The sequence below is a fragment of the Hippichthys cyanospilos genome, chromosome 5 (genome assembly GCF_059441005.1).
Source record: "Hippichthys cyanospilos isolate Australia breed blue-spotted pipefish chromosome 5, RoL_Hcya_1.0, whole genome shotgun sequence".
NCBI classification, from domain to species: domain Eukaryota; kingdom Metazoa; phylum Chordata; class Actinopteri; order Syngnathiformes; family Syngnathidae; genus Hippichthys; species Hippichthys cyanospilos.
This window is the reverse complement of record NC_142373.1, coordinates 26,153,781-26,160,840: the sequence shown is the minus strand read 5'-3', so window position 1 is coordinate 26,160,840 and position 7,060 is coordinate 26,153,781. Positions and strand designations below refer to the sequence as shown.

Genomic DNA, 7,060 nt, shown 5'->3' with positions numbered 1-7,060 from the left:
CTTCTTGCCCTCACTTAGGTCACAAGATCTCTATATTTTAGTACAATATAAGATGTCTACCACATGATACTACCCTCTAATCATTTTTAACGTTATTCTCTATTTTAGAGTTCCTCGCCAGCTGTGGGAATCTTGGAGATTATTTTCTTGGATTTAGTAATATATTTACCACAGGAAGAGGTCACCAATCTGGTCAGCGGTGGCTGCGGATTACATGGACAGACACGCTGATGAAGTGACGGGCTGCTTGAGTCTTGTGCAATGGGGCCAGGCCCGCAAGGTTAACTTTAAATGTGGATGACCAATGTGCCCTGCAATTCAAATTATTTACTGAAGTCAGTTTAGTTCTTCATCATGTCAGCATGATCCATTGCCAAGAATTGTCAGAGTTTGGCTGGTTCTGGCTCATCATTGCTGGTGGGGTCACCTGTTCCAGATGGCTGAGTTTATGGTATTTTCAGCGTTCTTAGTGTATTCACTGTGCAGTCTTGTATTGTATTTTTTGATGTTCACTTCAATTACTGCTCGGCACACAGGTAACATGGCATCCATGTATTTACATCTATCCACCTTATTCGTGAGGGCTTTCAAGGAGAAATGATTGTCTATGACGTCCTGGAAGACACCAGAAGTGAAGTTATGCTAATTGTCACAGGTGGGCGGTCCTACGGACTGATGTTTAGCCAACAGACCGCCGAATAATAAAAACATTGAAAACAACAGACTAATTCTGATTGAATATTATTGTTAGTCTGTCGTCGTAATTGTCACCACCTGTCACCATCACCAAGATGGTTCATCACCTCATCCAGGTAAATCTTCTAAACTTATGAAAAATGCTTAAACTGTCAAATAATTGGGAGCATGAAAGCATAAACGGTCTAAATAGGCAGCAAGCATTTATACGCATGGCCGGAAATGACCAACTGAAAGCTATAGCATTGGTATGCAGTATATACAATTAAGAGAAAGTGGAGTTGAAAATGATTTTAAAAAAAAACACTACACAAGTCAACACTTTCTCCTCATAGAAACTGCACATGACTGTGAATTCAATGTTTGCACTGAAATTCAGTCATGGTTTCATTCACTGAACTGCGTACTGCACACAAACTTGCTCAGCGCATTCCTTGCACAGACCCATAATAAAAAGCAATGGTTAGAATTAAGTATTAAGAAATTTTTGTGACTTCACTTTTGAGATTGATTTTTATAAATGCATTGCATGCACATAGTTGAGCAACACATTCTGGGGTCTGGTGAAGTCATTTCAGTGACTAATGCAAAGTGACACTTTGATTGGCAAATTTAAAAAAAAGGTATAAGGGAAGTTAAGCTCAGAAAAATCTTGCTTTTTACTTTTGTGTATGTGACATGCTATGTATCACATGTGAATTTTGTTTTGGAGACATGTGGTCGCCAATCACAATGGTGTGTGTCTGCACCCTCGTGGACGTGATTGGTGATTTCTGTCTAGTTCCAACGGCTCACATTGTGCTTGCATTGCGACAAAACGCCAGAGGACAGAGGAGATTCTGTACATAAGGGGACATAAGTATTTTCTAAAATTTATATTTCCAAATCCCACGTTCCTGATCCATGGATATTGTACCCTGGTTTCAAAACCTTTCTGGTCTTGATCTTCATGTGGCAGCTGTCCGAAGTATTTAATCTGAATTAAATTTATCCAGATTTGAAAATCCAATTTTTTGGTATCCAGGATCAGACAATCCATCCTTGTTTTTAAGCATAATTTTCAAAGCAGCTCTGGGCTGGATTACCCTTATCCTGATCTACCTTTTTTTTTTTTTTTTTTTAACCAAATGGGGATTACCAGTGCATTAAAAGGGAACTACATATCAATATGGGATACTAACAATATAAAGAACGACAAGTGGGAGAGCCAACATGGGGTCACTTTTGGTGTTGTTTTATTGATTTATTTAGGGACCTCCGGAGTGGGGGTGGGGGTGGGGGGATTAATGTAGCATCCAGAAGAAATCAAGTAAGTAGTGAACAAGCAAAAAACTCTCTTATTGTGAGTCTTTTCTTTCTTTCACCCCCACCCTCCACCATCAACCTCTTGTTGCATTCATTGACTCCACAGACAATTAGAAAGGATAAAACTATAGTCAAGGTTGCTACAGTAAAACACATTCACTTGTATTTATGTTCGCTTTTATAACAATCATCTGCATTTTCACAGATAAATAACCACTATAATGGACTTGTTCTGTTCTCCCTAGATGTTAGGATGGCTTTCATCAAGGTATACAGACAGCAAACAGCAACATGTGTGGAACTTTAATTTAGTAGTAGTGTGGTTCTCACTCATTTATATTGTAAAACTGCAAAGAAAAGGATATACAGTGATCACTCGCTACTTTGCGCCTGACCTGTCGCGCCCTATTTTTTTTTTTTTTTTTAAAAGAGCTATGTTGCGGAGAGAAGTGCTGTGACGGTTTCCTGCATGCCTGACAGACGAGGTAACTATAAATGCACTTGCCATGGAGGTATTTATAATGTACTGTATGAGGAAAGTGGTGTTGGGGGGGACTCCAGCCCCTAAACGTACTGTATTTAGAATATGAGGTAACAACACCTGTCTAAGTCCACAGGCCAGCTCAGCCGCCCTCCTTTGGTTTGGCATGGTACTCCGGCAAGCTGATTGGCCGAGACAATTTACCCAGTTTCTCTCTCTGTCGAGTGCCAATTCATTGTTATTGCTTGTAATGTTCTTGAAAAGGCCCCAAAATGTCCTCCACCCACTAAATTATCTTGTAACCCCAAAAGGAAGAGAAAAAGGATGGCGGTGTAGGAAAAAGCTACATTATTGAACATGATTAAAACAGGCCGCAGCTATGCTAAGGCATCATGGACTGAATGAATCAACAGTTCGCTACATAAAGAAAAAGATGAAGCCAACATCCATAAAACTGCCTCTGTAACATTTTTCAAGGACACCAAGCACGTTATGACTCATTATAACAAGTATGTTGTGCAAATGGATAGAAAAGGATGCCATGCAGGACCTTCCTTTACAAGTAGGAAGCAAAAAGGTAAGGTTTCAAGGCGCAAAAAGATTGAGTACCTGTTCTCATGTGTGGGAATTCTACGGGTTTCATGCTCAAGCCCGCCTTAATCTACAAGTCCCTGAATCCTCAGGCAGTGAAACATTAAAACAAAGCCTTTCTGCCCGTCTACTGAATGAGTGATGAAAATGGTAACAAAAGGTCTTACACACGACTGGTTCATGAACTGCTCCATCCCGCAGGTGAAGCTGTATCTCCAACGGACCTCCAATACAACGGGGTCTAAGTGGAGTTCCTACCCCCAACACTACTTTCCTCTTACAGTCCATTGACTGGGGCCATTCATACCTTCAAGGCACTGCACATGAGGTCCGTGATGGAAAGCCTCATCTCCTCCATCAACGAAAACAACAAGGCCTTACTAGTTACTGGCAGGGATACAATATTGTGTGCCTGGAAAACAATCAGAAATCTCTAAATCAAATGAAAGAGCAAACACTTAATACAAGTTGGGGGGAAATTTGGCCAGCTGTCGTCCATGACAGCACAGGAGCTATGGCAGATGAAGTTCACCACTACGCCATAGATAAGACTGTGAGGCTGGTGCATTTGATAGTCATCGAGGGGTTCTCCAATATGACAGAAGCCGTCAACACATTGATCAAGATTGTATTGTATCGTGACATTTGGATTGGCATTCCCGCTGTTTTAGAGCTAGCTGGAAAGAAGAATGATATTTTCCTATTTTTTTCTATTTTTTTTTTTCTACCACCTGTCCGACCTGTGTCCAGTGTTTTTCTTTCATTTATTTTTGAGGACTGTTTCCATTCTTTGTGAGCTAGTGATTCACCAATTCTCTGAACAACTCCTAGCTCCGTTCATCCTCGTTTTCGTGCAGCTCTGCTAGTGTAAGTATTCGCTCGGCTGTAGTAGATAAGCATGGCTTCGTGCACCTTCACTGCATCAGTCACTTGCAACACCTGCACCATTCTCACAGAGAGGCTTTCTCTCCTGGAGGGACAGGCCCGTCAGCTAGAGCAGAGTAGTTTGATAATTGTAGATCAGACGGACACATCTGATAGTGCGGGCCGTAGCCCTCCCGCTACTCCGGTTAGCATTATCCCTATGCCGCTAGCGTTGGCTAGTGCGGGTTGTAGCCTACCCACTAGTCCGGCTAGCATTAACCCTAAGAAGCCTGCTAGTTGCAGTGAGACTGTTCAGACACATAATCGTTTTAGCTCCCCTTTTAGGCACACTCCATCTCAGTCTACTGGCTCCCGCACATTAGTTATAGGGGACTCACCCGTGACATTAAGCTTACAATGCCAACCACCGTATTGTGTATTCCTGGGGCCAGAGCACCCAACATTGAAGCTAGCCTTAGGGAGGTGACATGCAAGAGGCCTAGACACCAGCATAGTGCAGTCAACACTAGTTACTCTGATATAGTGATACATGTCGGCTCCAACGATACTAGAATGAGGCAGTCTGAGATTACAAAGAACATAGCTAGGACTTGTAATCTTGCTAGAAAGATGAGTTTGCATCGAGTAATTGTCTCTGGCCCTCTGCCTGCAAGAGGCAATGATGAGGGGTTTAGCAGATTATTCTCGCTTAATTAGTGGCTGGCTAGTTTCTGTAGAGAGCAAGGTTTCCAGTTTGTAGATAATTGGCCCTCTTTCTGGGGCCGGCCCGACCTGCTAAAGAAGGACAGCCTTCACCCTAACTGGGAAGGCGCCATCACTCTTTCTAGAAACATAGATTACTGTTTGAGCTTTCCGTGACTTCTCACATTAGAGCATGTCAAGTCGCAGGTGAGTAGGGAGCCCACTAGAACGAGTGTGGAATCGTTAAGGCTAGAGTTAACTGGCACTAGGCTGGACTGTTACAACACACATAGTATACTTAGTCTAGGTCACTGCAATCCACACACTGTTGTAATACCTAATGCTGAATCCCCTAGTGATGAGATTTCTGCTGAGGTGATGTTAATTAAGGAAAGTAGCCATGCCTCCTTAACCGGTCGAATTAGTGACATAGTACCTAGGCGGAATATTAATATTAATATTAATATTAATATTAATATTAATATTATATATAATATATATATATATATATATATATATATATATATATATATATATATATATATATATATATATATATATATATATATATATATATATATATTATATTATATTATTATATTAATATTATTAATACATATTAATATTAATAGTAATATGTGAACTGAATTTCTACATTACAAACATTGTAACACGATTTTAATTGCTCAAAATACAAACCGAGCCCCAGGCATCAAAATCTTATTAGTATTAGTACTTCTAACATTACAACTCAGAATAGTTCAGGTAAACTTTCCCGATTTAAGTTCGGCTTCATGAATATTAGGTCACCCTCCTCAAAAGCCCTTCTTGTAAATGATCATATTAAACAATCATATTAAACCTTGAATCTGGTCTTAAACTTAGCACGAGCACTATCACTATCACACCTTCAAGGCATTTGAGGCTCTCGTTATGCGATTGAGCGCCTCACCACCATTCTATGTGGTATTATTATTTACCGTCCTCTCGGTCCATATTCTGGATATGAATATGGAACATATTCTTAGATGAATTACCTGAACTTATGCCTGATTTAATAACTCATGCAGATAATATATTAATTATGGGTGACTTCAATATTCATATGAACTCCCCATTGGAGCCACTTACTGTCGCATTTCAAGCAATAATCGATGCATTTGGTTTTACACAAATAATAGAAGCAGCGACACACCGGTATGGAACACTCCGTGGTTTACGGATGAAACGTGCGTGCTTAAATTGTTAAGTAGAAAACTTGAGCGTAAATGGCGAACAACCAAACTCGAGGTTTTCCATCCTTCTTGGCAATATTATACGTAAACATGCTTAGTTTTTCATTGCTATGCTGATAATACACGGCTGATACATGCCTTAAGAACTACAAGATCCGTACAAGTGCAGTAAACTGGAAGCCTGCCTTGCCGAGATCAAACAATGGATGTCTTCCAACTTTCTGCTTCTTAACCCTAGTAAAACAGAGATGTTAATTTATTGGCCCTGCTCATCATCAGCACTTGGATTAAAAATACCACTTTGAACCTGGATAACTGCACTATAGCCCCAGATAATTTTGCAAAAAACCTCTGCGTATTTGACTTAACTCTCTGTTTTCAGACACATATTAATAACACAACAAGAACGGCGTTTTTTTTTTTTTTCCCTTCGCAATATCGCTAAAGTTTCTCCCAGAGATTCTGCAACATTACATCATGCATTTGTTACGTCGCGCCTTGAATATTGTAACGTTTTGTTTTCTGGACTTCCCATGTCCTGCGTCAGAAGCCTGCAGTCTGTGCAAAATGCTGCAGCGAGACTCTTGACAATGACGAGAAAGTTCAATCGTATTACTCCGATACTAGCTGACCTGCTTTGCCTTCCAAATTGACCACCCCATTTGGCCCCGCGCTGATCGACTATTGCGGGTTAAGAGATCGACCATCTGTGGTCCACTTGGCTGGACTGTGGGAAGGTTCCTGCCCAATGGCGTTGCCTGCTGTCAAGACATCATTGCACTATATAGCACATTTTGTTTTCTGTCATCTATAATGTGTATCTGTATTTACCTATAGTGTTTCTCTATAGTTGACTGTATTTGGTACATGCAGCATCCACTTCAACCAGTGGGCCTGGAAGCGGGCTCCTCCTACCTGTGGTCCCTTGTGAAGGTTTCTGATTTTCCCCAAATTGGGGTTTTTGAGTTTTTCCTTCCCCTTCTGGGAGCTTTGACAGGGGATGCTGATGTGTACCTTACACTGAAAAGATGTCTCTGTATGACTTCTTTTTTCAAAAGAAGTCTCGACAAGACCTCTTTTCACCTTGAAAGCCCTTTGAGACGTCGGTGACTCAGGGCTACACAAATAAAATTTAATTGATTGATTGAAGACCCACTCAAGTGGCAAGTCCCATATGAAAAATATC

At 40.7% G+C, this 7,060-nt stretch overlaps 1 pseudogene; it reads left to right on the top strand.

The window, feature by feature from the left end:
* Positions 1–3,587: 3,587 nt before the first annotated feature.
* LOC148424137 (uncharacterized) lies at positions 3,588–4,816 on the top strand (annotated as a pseudogene).
* Positions 4,817–7,060: the final 2,244 nt, after the last annotated feature.